The sequence below is a fragment of the Cupressus sempervirens genome, chromosome 4 (genome assembly GCF_028749045.1).
Source record: "Cupressus sempervirens isolate cs-2001-9-10 chromosome 4, ASM2874904v1, whole genome shotgun sequence".
NCBI lineage: Eukaryota > Viridiplantae > Streptophyta > Pinopsida > Cupressales > Cupressaceae > Cupressus > Cupressus sempervirens.
In genome coordinates this window covers 545,725,918-545,740,117 of record NC_143121.1, presented here as the reverse complement: position 1 = coordinate 545,740,117, position 14,200 = coordinate 545,725,918, and positions in this window count along the sequence as shown.

The window sequence follows — 14,200 nt, the reverse complement described above, 5'->3', positions numbered from 1 at the left end:
TTACTTTATATATAATATTTATTTATTATTTAAATTATATGTTAAAATGGGGATATCATAGTCCTCCCCTCTCAAATTTGCTTGTCCTCAAGCAATTGGTTTGATCCTTATTAATTTATAGTCTGGAATCATTCTCTTTCTTGCATATGTGTTAGGCATTTGCAAAGTAGATATGTTAGTATATAATAGCATGTACAAGACATATGAATGAAGACACAAAGTAGACATATTAATGCATGAAGACGTGATGTAAGCACGAGGTAGATACAAATGCATGAAGACACAAAGAAGACGCGAAGCAAACACATTGATGCATGAAGACACGATGTAGACACATAGTATACATGTTAGAATTTAGCTTACAAATTGAAATAAGGAAAGGGTAAGGAAATGTTTTACCACTTTGATCGTGAATGTTGTGCTCCTTTCTCCTATCTCAAAATTCAAAGTTCTTGAAGATGCATATTTTAAACAACTTTTCTATAGCTAGTACTATAATAGAGTGTTTCATTCTATAGTGGATGGTAGATTTACTACTACTCGAGGTTGGACATGCTCAGCTTGGGGCTCCTTCAAATTTTTAATCCATATTGGGATTCTCTCACCCCAATGCGACCGATTTACTCCCCCCTATACACACTCCCTACCCATTAGGAACATGCTTGATTTTGACGTGGATGGTAGATTTATTGCTTCTCGAGGTTGGACACCCTCAGCTTGGGGCTCCCTTAGATCTTTATCCATATTGGGATTCTCTCACCCCAACATGACCAATTTAGTCCTCCCCCTGTGCACACTCCCTACCCACTATGTATATGTTTAGTTTCATTATGGATGGAAGGCTCACTGCTGCTCGAGTTTAATAGACACACTCAGCTTGGGGCTTCCTCAGATCTTAAAATCCATATTGGGATTTCTATGCCCCAACGTGACTGATTTACTCCTCCCCCTGTGCACACTTTGTATCCAACTCTAGGATAACACAATAGTTCTTATGGATTCAACCATGAATTACCAATAGTATTATCCACACATCTTTACTCAATATAATTTAACATAAAAATTAGATCCTTCAAATACAATATAGATTAAATGTATACTTTGACATATATAATAGACCTTCTATTTATGTATTTCAATCTACGTCCCTCAAACATATTATTTCATTATCAAATATTTAACTTTGATAAAGGATTTCCTTTTCAAATAGTGAGTAACTCATATTTAGTAATCTAACTCTTTACCAATATTTAATTTATTTAACAATTGATTCTAACCATTTCCTAATCTATATTCACTCCCTTATCTATTTCAAATGTTATTTAAAGCATAACTATATCCATATATAGTAAATCGCATAAAAATTATTATATGAGACATACCTCAATTATCATTGTATCCATCATGTGAATGCTCATGTCAAGGGGGGCAATTAGACCATACTTCTCACTATGTTTCATTTTGTTCTTGTATTTCCACATTTTTGTATGCTTCATGCCCATAGTTATGTTTTAACCCTTTATACAAATCACATGTATGGAGTTGGTCCATTATGAAGTGGCGTCACTCTACATTTATCTTCGAATTCTTTTTTTTAGATATCAACCATTCACATAATCTTTTCTCCTCCACACTCAACAAATTACAAATTATGATTAGGCAGCTCAATGTCCTCTAAACTCTGCTATTGTGCATCAAAGACCTCTGCACCTACTTCTCCTTTCTTAGCACAATGGCTTTAAACATTTGATGAACAATAAAATGCAAAACATATAAATTTATTCCAGATCTTGCATACAAAGAAGACATGTTTCATGCCATGATAAAGAATTATTTTTTTAAAAAATTGCTCAGAGTACATGAGTAATACACTCTACTTTCTATTGCATTTCCTTCAATAAAACAATAAAATAATACCTTCTCATAGACTAAGAACACACATTTAGACAATTAGAGGAATCAAGAGTTATCGGTGCAAATATACACCATTGCTAGCATAGATTTGTAATATTATCAGTGCTTTGAATTCTTCACAAAGTTTAGCTACCAACTGTAGGATTCATTACCTCCTCTTGCATTGTTGTTTATACAAATGTTCTTTAAACCATCAGCTATATTGACATACAAAAAATGTTATACGATCTTACCATGCCTTGGTTGTTTTCATGCCCAGTCACATGAGTGTCATTCAAGAGCCAGAGTGGGAGGCACATGAGGAAGTTATGAAAATGTGGGAGGTGTGCGATGAATTTTTTATTTATAAACTGCCAAAATGCCTAAGGAAGATTTTTTACAAACTGCCAATGCCTTGACTCCTACCACTCTTAGCAATCTCAATCATCACACAGTTGTATGCACCCTAAAATGGTCGCCTAGACTATGGGTCCCCATTATTCAATTTATCAATTTATCAAAATTTCTGAATCAATGGTGTGTAATATTTTATTAAATCAATTTAAATCAATTTCCTTGATCAAATTCTTTTATTCTATTTTTCTAAGGTTGATCATTTTATCCTAAGTCTTATTTAATTAAAAGAAAATCTCCTCTTTTAATTAAATAAAATAAGTCCCCATTTAATTAAAAGAAAACCTCTCTTTTAATTAAATAATTCATCCACATTTAATTAATTAAGAGAAAAACCCCTCTTTTAATTTAATTAAATATCTCCTATTTAATTAAAAGAACTTGCTCCCTTTTAATTAAATGAAAATTCCACTTAAATATCTCTTTTTGATGAAAACGGGAATAAAATAAATTCTTTTATTTAATTTCTCTACACTTAAATGCACATATTTCTAAGTGGGACTTATCTTTCCACTTTCTTCTCAACCACTCCTCTTTTCTCATTGGTGGATCCTTATTTCACATGGATCATTATTTCTCCACCCTTGATTAAATCTTTTTCCTCTCAATCTAGATCATCCAATCTTCTTTATAAGGGAGAGCCCTCTTCTCATTTTGGAGACCCATGATTATGCTATTGTTATGCTGCAGGATTGGAGAGCAAATTTTGAAGGAGTTTTGAATGCTAAAGCTTTTGTGGAGAACTTATATCTTCTTGTCTCATTCTCTCTTGCACCCATGGCTTTCATCATGGGCTTTTATCATTGCATTTTCATATTAGTTTAGAGTCATATTTGCTTTCATAGATTAGATCTTGCTTTGTTTTGCATTGTTATCATTTAAATTAGCTTGCATCTTCATTTTCATAAATATTTGATGATCATGGAGACTAGCACTCTTGCTTTTCCTCTTTGAATCTCTCATCTCATGGTGTACTTGCATGGGCATAAACTAGGTCAAACTGAGGGCCTCCGTTACAAACCCTTGCACTCCATGAATAAAGAGCTATGAGTCACCATTCAACACCTCACTTTTGAGAAATCTTGGATATAATGACCCATAGTAGTGTGCCCACATTTTAGGCATACAACAGTTGGCCCGTCTTTAGCACATCATCCAAAAAAGCCACTTGCAAATCGTCATTGCTCTGATACCAATTGTAATGACCCCTTTTTTCCACCCGTATGTAATAAGATAAATTGAATTCATAATCATATATTCTTTCTATATCTTTTTCCATATCCTCCTCCCCTTACCAAAATTTGCATTCAATATATATATATTTTAATTCTAAGAGTCATGTCTCTTCACAATATGATATTATATTATATTAATAATAATATATTTTATTAATTATATATTTATATTAATAAGCTTAGTTTATATTAATTAATATATTATAATAATAAAAGATGAGACATATTAAGTTTAATATTGAATTGTTTTTAAAGAACTAAATACAGTGGGACATTTAAAGTGACTCATTAAAAAAAACAATGGCAAACTCCAGCATACTTGCGAAAAAAGAAGAACAGAGTAGCAACACAAAGAGCACAGAAAAACCCTAAATCAAATTTTGAGGTTAAAATCTCAAACAAATTCACTGGTCTAGAGGAAGTGGAAGGTACCGACAAGCATAGGTGTCATATTGCAAACCAACAAAATGATCCAAAGTAGAAGTCGAGGTCCTCCAAAGTGGTACAGGGAGATTCTTCATTCCTTGTCTTAGATCAGTCATTCCACCATTTCTTTATGTTGTTCTTCACCTTAGACAACCTAGAGGAGCAAATTAGGATTTTTCACCTTTCAAATATGCTCAGCCAAATTTTGGTCAGTCAGTTCCTCATCTCACAAAATCTGTTAGGGCAGATTCATCTCCATTTCTTACCCCCCTCAGATCCGGCAATTTATCCCTTGGGAGTTCCAAATGCCATGGTCCATATATTCCTCTGCATCGTCATCTAAAGTATTCAACTCCTAGGGCTTCCTCAAACCCCAAGGGCTCAGTTTCTCCCAAAGATGCGGTTCCTTCCATCTCCCTCCTTGGGGAATAAATTGAAGCTACTTGGAATGAATGCAAAAAAAATAGAATTTATGCAATTTGGTGTGGATCTAAAGTAGATTTACTATTTCTCTCTAACTGATTAGAAGAAAACTATGGATCTCAAGTAAGTATATCTTATTACTTAGATATTGTTCTTTACTTACAATGTAGCGATGAAAGTGTTAAAAACCAATTTATTAAAGTTTGAGAGTGTTTTTCTAATGGGAATGTTGTCAAATGTATTGATTGGCATCCTAATCTCAATTTAGAAAGTCTAGATTTCATGTGTCCGATCTGGTTTAATATTCAAACTATGCCTCCATAGCTAAATCACATAGAGATTCTTAAATCTCTAGGGTTTGTCTTGGGAGAGCTCTTAGGCATAGATTCATCGTATTAGTATGATAATAATGTTAAATTGCTCATTAAGACAAAATTCAATCAATTAACTCAAGGGTTAAGGAAAGTTGTAACAAAAAGAGCTTCATATGATTGCTATCTGCATCTTTTCAAAGGAGAGATTTCAAAAATTATTAAGATGGACAAGGGCAAGAAAACAAACTTTGAAACCATTTCGCGCTCCACAAACCTTCAGAAGTTATTCCCAAAGCTCAGAGAATAGAGAACGAAATCGAGGGCTCAATTATGTATCTTGGATCCCTCTAATATGGAGTATAAACATTGCAAGGGTCACATAGATCTCCAATACAAAAGTAAGGTTACCACCAAAGGCAATTCAGAACGTTGAAAAAGACTTAAATCCGTTATTGTACAGAATTCAAAGTCGGATTTCCCATTCAATAAGGATGATACAACCAACAAGAAACAGAAGCAAATACAGGAACCTATCAGGATCATTATTGAACAGGGAGCACCACAAGATAAAAATAAAGATATGTTATCAAATGGAGAAATGCCTATGCAGGAATAGGAACATTTAGGCAGGATAGCAAGGAATCAAGGTTCTACAGAATCTAGAAGAAGTAATCAACAAATGTTGAATGATAGGGCTATCATAGCCTCCAAAAATAGGCAAACTAAATATATAGACAATGTAGACACAGTCAGATTGGTGCACTTTTGTCAGCAAAACAAAGATTCAGGGGTCTTCAAAGATGACAACATTGGGGATATTGAAAATCTTATATTATTTGAAGCAAATTTAGATTTAAATCCTTTAAAGGAAACACCCATAGAGAGACAATGTCAGATGTTGGATCCGTAAAAAACCACACCAATCAAAGAAGGCTTAAACAAATCTTCCAAGCTTTGGTAGACTCCATTAGATATCAAAAGTTCTCCATTCGCCCCAGCAGAGAATTCTCACAAAGAGGATTGTTATAAGGTTGAGAGCTCTTTGACAAAAATGGTACAAGAGTTCCTGAACAAAGAAGGCAATTCAAAGGTAGATTTAAATGACCTGAACTCAAGAGATGAGAATCTAGAATAGTTAACAGACGAATTAGTTCAAGTTTTTAGTTTTGAGGAAATCAACAACAGTACGAAGACTCAAAAGGCAGATCTAATCCATAGAATCATCAAATTAGGGGGCAATAACTATTCTTGTTAATATCTTAGAAGAGACTTGATGTATATAGAGTAAGAGGATAAGGCTAGGAGGCAAGATCAGATTATTGGCATGAGTCCTAAGGCAACAGATATTGGGGATAGCATGGATAATATGATAGGAAATGGAATTGAAGAAGATCCTCATATGGGTATAATTAATAAGATCATTAGAAAATTAGAATCTAAAGATATAGAAGGGAAGGATAATCAAAAGAAGACTAATGATTTAAAGATAGGAAAAGTTTCAGAGTACCTTGGGATTTAGCAGAATCAAGATAGTTTAAGCTCTCCTATTTATGGCAAGATCAAAGGTAAAAGAGGTAGAAGATCATTGAAGGACCTTAGAGAAGCAGAAGGGCTCAACAAAGAGCAGTAGAAGATTGATCAGCTTTTTAATGTTGGGAAGGGGAAGTGCCTTCCCAAAGAGACATGAAGATTACAACATGGAATGCTAGGGGACTTAACGCCCCTAGCAAGAAAAGGTTAATAAAACAAAATCTCAAATCTTTTGAATCAGATATCATTATAGTTCAAGAAACCAAGCTTAATAAGGATGAAGCAATTAAATTAGATAAACTGTTAGGTTTATGGGGCTCATTCTTCGAAGAATCTGCAGGAGCGTCGGGGGGTTTAGGAGTTTTTTGGAATCTTGGGAAGGTATCTCTTAGCTGTCTTAATCATAGTCCTAATTGGATTAGCTCTAGTGTCAAGAGTCTCAAGTCAAATTTGCAGTTTATTCTTATTAATGTTTATGGTCCTATCAGCTACTTGGACAAAAAATAGGTCTGGACTGAGATTAGTAGTTTCATTCTAAACTTTAAGGACAATGCCTTTTTTATAGGAGGAGATTTTAACACTATTTTAGACCTATCTGAAAAAAACAAGTGGTATTCATCACCCCTCACAATCCTCTTTAGACTTTAAAGCTTGGGTTAGAAAACATGACATGATTGATGTCCCCATTAGCAATAGGAACTTCACATGGAATAACAGGAGGAAGGACTTTGCATATATTGCGGAGAAATTAGATAGGTTTTTTTTATCATAGGAGAGCTAGCCGAAAACAATTTTAATTATCAATTGTCTATTCTGCCTATCGCTAGGTCAGATCATTATCTAGTTTGTTTGGCACTTTTCGAACCTCATAAACCCACTAGGAACCCATTTAAATGTGAAAAAATGTGGTTCCTAGATCTAGATTTCATTGAAAACATTAAAATTTGGTGGGAGCAAGATAAAGTAGAAGGTTGGAAGATGTTTATTTTTGTTTCCAAATTAAAACTATTAAAAGAGCGCATTCTTAAATGGAACAAAAACTATTTTAATAATATTTTCAAAGAAAAGTTAGAAATAGAAAATCAATTAAAAAATCTAAATCTTGATATTATAAAGAATGACAGGAACAATGAAAGCTATCTGCTGGAAAAAGAGTTAATGGCTAAACAAGAGTTAATTTTATCAAAAGAAGAGACCTTCTGGCGATAGAAATCTAGGGGAAAATGGTTGGAAGAAGGGGACCGAAATACCAATTTTTTTCATAACTCAACTTTATGTAATAGATCTAAGAATAAAATTATTAGCATAAAAAATCACTTGGGTACTCGGGTTGAAAAGCCAAGTAATATTGCTGATACCTTCATAACTCATTTTAAGAAAATCCTTAACAATTATGAGGGGTCAAATAAAGTGGCACATGATAAGATGCTTAAATATATTCCTAAACTAATCCCTACTGAAGATAATAAGATTATTGGGGTTGACCTATGGAAGGCTATTGAAGCCTTGAGAAATGGCGGCGTTTTGCTATCTAAAATTATTTTTTCTTTTATCACTTTAATCCCCAAAAATAATGATCTTGAAATTGCAGGGGATTTTAGGCCTATTGCCTTATGCAATACGATTTATAAGATCTTTTCTAAGATCATAGCAAATAGGCTCAAAGGTTTTTTGCCTAAATTGATCTTCAAGGAACAAATAGGCTTTGTCCCTGGGGTATCTATTCTTGATGGTATCATTACTATACAAGAAACAATTCATTCGGCCAATTCAAAAAGTGTACGATATGGTAGATTGGTGATTTCTGTGTAAGGTGCTCGAAGCTTTCAGATTCTCTCATCAATGGATTAATCTCATTTTTAAATTCATATCTATGCCTAAAATTTCTATTTTGATCAACAGTATGCCTTAAGGTTTCTTTGAAATCTCTAGGGGTATTCGACAAGGTGATCCTTTATCACCTTCTCTCTTCATCATTATGGCTGAAGCTTTTGGGAGAGCCTTAATTGTTGCTTTTCATAATCGGTTAATTTCTAGTATTACTGTCACTAGAAATATGCCTAATATTACTCACCAAAAATAGACTGATGATGATATTACAGCTCAACAAGGGCACCCATGAGAGGCCTTGTTGATGTGTTAAGATGGGGGGTATGTTTGGTGTGCTCTCCCAAACACAACAAAGTGATTGAATCTCTTGAATGGATGCACAAATATGAGAATAATGATGAAATATGCACTAAGCTACATGGAATTAAGAACACTCAAGAAATGACTATGGAGAAAGCCATACTTGAAGGTATTCAATGCTGATGATACGAAATCCAATAAAGAAAGCTAACCAAGTATGCAAGCTACACTAATATGTAAATGCAATGGAAATGAGAATGCAAAAGAAAACTAGCTAAACCATGCAAATGCAAAGCTAAACTAGATACCAAATGGTTAGTATGCATCTAAAAATCACCATGAAAACTACCATGAAAGCTACTATGAAAACTCAAACTAGCATGCAAACTCAACTACAATGAAAGCTCAAATCTCAAACCAACATGGTAACAATGCAATAATGAGAGATGCAAATGCTTGAGACAAGGCCTCTATTTATAGGCTTGAGGGAGGGCTTGGTGAGGTGGCATCCATGTAGGTGCCACATAAGGTGACATGCAAGCCATGCAAATGGTCAAAAATTCAAAGTTTGCTCACACATGTGTGAGCAAACTTGAGAAGAAGACAGGGAGACAAGAGTGCAAAGGGGAGTGTGTAGGCATGCCATCTCACACATGTGTGAGCACACACTTAGGCTAATGAGGGCGATTAGGAAAGTGATTAGGATGATTAAGTGAGATTAAAAGAGGAAGTAGGCTTAAAAGGATGAAAATGATGGGTGTAGACAAGGTTTTAGGCTAGGCTTAAGATTAAATTAAACAAGATTTAATTTAATCATAGTTTTAGAGGAATTAATGAGATGGAGGGATTTAAATAAATAGAATTTATTTAAAAGGGGAATTCATGGAGGGATCATGTATTAAATTAATTTAACACATTAGGCAGGGGGGTATTTAAATTAAATTTAAATACATTAGGCAAGTGAACTTATTTAATTTAAATAGGTAGAAGAATATGACAAATATAATTAATTAATAAATGATTAATTATAATGTCAAGGGCAATATTAAATAAATTAATATAGTTTTTAGGACAATTTTAAGTGTCTACAGTGTGCTATGCAAACAAAACTATGAGGACCTTAACCACTTGCTTTATAGGTGTCCTTATTCGCTAAATTGCCGGGAATGGCTTAGATGTAAATTGGGTTGGTCTTCGCTGCTCCCAAAAACTTATAGGGACCTTCTTATAAGTTGGCCCACCAACTTGGCTAAGGGAGTTTATAGTAAACTTTGGAATATATGTTCGTCTATTGTCTATTGGGAGATTTGGAAGGAAAGAAATAGGCACATTTTTCAGGATTCTGAACTAAAGTATGAGCAGCTAATCTTAAAAATCGAGGCTAGTATTGTGGAAGTCACCAACTTCCATCTCAAAAAATGTATGAAAGAAGAAGGATCCTTCTCTTTCTGGGATGGTCTTATGAAAAAATATTAGGTCAACCTGCTTAACCCCCCTCTTGTTTATTTCAAAAAAAGTAAAGAAGATGGGGCTAATTGTATATGGTCCCCCCCCCCATGATGGGCTGGTCCAAACTCAATTGTGATGGAGTAGATCGTGATAATCTTGGCACAATAGGAATTGGTTGCATCAGATCAACAATGACTCTAGTCAATGGTTAGCTAAAAAGGTGATGGCCATTAGGCCCACCTCTAATAACTTGGCCGAACTAGAGGCATTGGAATCGAGATTGCATTTATGTATGGAGGTTGGGATAACCAAAGTGGTTATTGAAGGTGACACTCAGATTATTTTGAATGCTATCAGGAAACATTCTACCCCTAATTGGGTCCTTAACTCTAGACTTGATACTGTCCTTGAGCTTCTTGATTGATTCAAGGACTACCAAATTTGTCATATTTATCATGAAGGTAGTCAGAAAGCAAATCAGCTTGCAAATAAAGGGGTTGATGGTATCAACATTCACCTCATGAAGGATTCATATTTGTCTAATAGTATTCCTAGATTATAATTGCTAAGCTTCTTCCATTAGTATATGTGTGTTGTATCAATAGCATAGGATATAAGTTTTTCTTTCACGAATTATGAAATTAGTGCCTATATTTAATTATGATAATGCATGATTGTTGTAGCTTTAGGTTTAAGGGTGTTATTACTTTGGTGTTATAGAGCTAGGGATTGATGTAGGGTGTTTTTGCCTAATCTGATGGGCTTCTTGATGGACAATTATCATTTTTTCCCTTTGTTTCCCTCGTGACTTGGTTTGATGGTGTCATCACCATGATGAGGCACACCAGTTTCTTTCTAGATCTTTTTGTGTTTTATTTTTTATGGATTTGATTTCATTCGATTTTATTACCTTTCCTCTCAGTGGCTATGGATACTAATATCATGGTATTCCACTCTAAAGAAGCAAGAACTATCGCTTTTCGTGGCCCTGTGAAACTAGAATGTTGGAATAGGATCCTGAATCCTTTAGACGACATGTCAGGCATTATAGTGGGAAGGGACTACAACTACACTTGGCTGACTAACAGTAGCATTATTGGATCCTTCATCGGTTGTTTAGCTAGAGCAAGGTAGAACATGATTTGATAATTCAACTCTACAATGACATTTTTCAATCCACATGGCACAAGGGGCTGGAGAATGCAGTAAGGAGCATTGATAGAAAACTACTGATTTTACTTCCTAAGAGATATATGGCTTCTCTTCCAGGTTCCTCTAAGTTGGACACGGCTTACCAGCGACCCTCATTGATTATCTGGGAGAGCCTCGTGTTCTACACCCATTGGCCAAAAATGGAGGCGAGTATTAGGTTTCTTTTGCATTGGAGGGGCATTGTAGTTGAAGTTAATAGGGTTTGGTTGATAGAATACCTCAATGTCTTTCATGCATATATCCACCCAAGAGTCTCATTTGATAACCTGGAAGCCCTTATCTTCTATACTCCTAATGCAGAAAAGACAAGCAGATTCAAGGCTGGTTTTGAGCTCCCCCCTAACTTTCAGGTGGAAAACCCTAATGACATTTATGAAGTCATTATGGTGTTTCCAAGGTAGGGTTTGTGGTTGGACGAGATCCCTTTGCTGCTTTTTGGTATATAGGCAGTTATTTTGCCTTTTGTTACCATATGTCAACTAGGGTTTTATATCTATTATAAGTAGGTTCAATACTCTGTATTAAGACTTAAACATATTTTGGGTTTAAAACTGTATATCACCTTTATGTAAAGGAACATATATTATTAATATACATAACAGTTTATATTAATGTGGATGTTGGATTCATTTTTTAAACAATTCCAAATATGGTATTTAACCTTCCTTTCTTGTTTCGTGTTTGAGAGTTTATCTCATATGATTAGATGGTGGAAAGTTAATTCTCTATTTAGTAATGGTGGAAAGTTAATTTTCTATTTTCAAATTTGTTCCAAATGGTGTTCTTCAGTAATCAAATTTGAGGCTTTGAAGATTAATACATGACTATCTAAGTAATCTTACTGGGTAGTTATGAGTAATGCTAATTCTTAACTTAGACTTAAATTGCATTATTTGATTATGGTGTTTATATAGGTTGGTCTGCATATTCCTTCTTTATTACGATAAAGTTGCTTCACCATGCATTACCAATTTGGATGCTTTCCCATTACAAGAGTGTTCTCTTTATTCTTATGTCTTGGTACTTGATCTGATCGAAGTCCTATCTCTGATATTGGCAAGCATAAAGATTAGCTCAGAGTATTTGATTTTGGCATTTTGGGTGATCGATTATGATTATGTCATCATAATGTATATTATAGATAACATAATTTAGAATGTTTGCTATTGTTTTAGTTGGCTTCAATTTTGAAATGAGGGGGCGAACTTTTCTTTTGTGTAGAGGTTACTGCCCCTGTCATTGAGATAGACAAATTCACAAGAGTGGCAAGATAGGGATATTGGTGTTTAATTACTTTCTTAGCTGGTTTTAGCTTAAGTGGGTTTAGGAATTAACATAACTTGTAGTTTCTTTATATTATGCTTTCCTTTTTCTTTGGTGTTAGTATAGATCCCTTTTGGTTTTTTATTTATCATTATTATTATCATAGCTTTAGACTAATTTTAATGGGAAGTTTTATGAGTGATTTATCATGTATTGTTGATGCTTGCTATATGATCTCATTTTGTTAGCATTCCAATTTGGTACCTTATAGACTGTTTCCTATTTGATTGCTATTTTTAAAATTACCAAGATATGGAAATCATTCTCCATATTATTTGGTTGACAGGCATTCTTTCTTGTGGTTTTGCTTGATTGCTAACATGTTAATTTTCTAGCTCAATTAGAGAAAGGAATGTTCGATGGTGAAGAATCTTTCGCATTGGGGATATGATCTTTATCAATGAGACAAAGCTCTGCCTGTGCATAACTTTCAAATGAGATGTATACTTTTAAAGGGTTTAGTTCCCTTAATTTTGTAAAGTGATATACAATTTATATATTCACTAGGGTATGCCCTTTTAAATTGTAATAATATAGGACATATGTCCTAGGCTAGACTAGAGGTTTTCTTCTCTGTTCTTTCCTACCAATGCCCGTTTGAATAGAGTTAAGCTGTTGTAAACCTTTTTAATTTCAATAAAATTAATCAAGGACTTGGCCATTCACCAATTAAAAATAAATAAATAAATAAAATTTAAAATATTATAATATATATTAATTTAATAATAAATAAATTATATTATTAGATTAATCTTAATCATAATTAGATTAGATTATTATTATTATAATACGATATATATGACTATTACTTTATAAAATATTATTATTTTAATATTATTAATATTACTTTCTATATAATATTTATTTATTATTTAAATGATATGCTAAAATGGGGATATCATAGTATGTATACTTGATAATCTCTATAATCAAGGAGAGAGAATGTGAATAGAAGGATGCATCTTTCTTGATTGAGAATTCCTCAACTTGGTCATCGTGAAAGAGAAACTTGTTTAAAATCGAGAATATTGTATTTGACTAAAATGATATTGAAGAATTAGATAATTGAAGATCTTGATCTTGGATGGTTGCCTTCAAATCTTGGATCTAATTGCTCAATTTCTCTTGAGTGTTTAAAAATATTGATAGCTTGATCACAAAAGTTGTAGGCCATGAATGTATATAAAAATGAGGAGATGTAGGCTTTTTTTATACTTGATCCATCATCTCAATATTAAAAAATGATTAAATACGACTCCAAAGTGAATCTCTTGTTAATACCTTACTATCAAACCTTAATAAAAAAAATGGTCCTCAATCCTCACAGACATGACACCAATGGTGAAATGTCCCATGAAGAATGGACCAAATTTTAAATGGTATGTAAGGATGGGTAAAAAGGTCTAGGGAAAATCAGATTGCGAGGATCAAGCCTAACAAGCATTAAATCTCAAAATCACCAAATTGGGGTATATTAGGTCCTCATAAAGTATCCAATCATGGGTGCTAACATTTTAGAATGATAATCGGTGGATGTGAAAAATAACACAAACATTTAAAATGGGAATGCAAACTAAAAGGAAAACACTAAATACCAAATGGTGGATTCAAACAAAAATGAGAAATCTAAAAGCAAAGATGGAAAATGGGGTTATGTTGGAGTTTTAAGGGCCCCATAATACAACCAACCAAATAATCAATTATTAGTGTGTCACATTTTTATTTTGATAATCTAATTTAGGAATTTATTTTCTTTTCCATTTTTATAAAACAATAACAAATCGATAGCCAAAGTTTTATAAAAAATGAGGTTCTCCAAATGATGGATATAATTTTTGGGCAATACTTGAC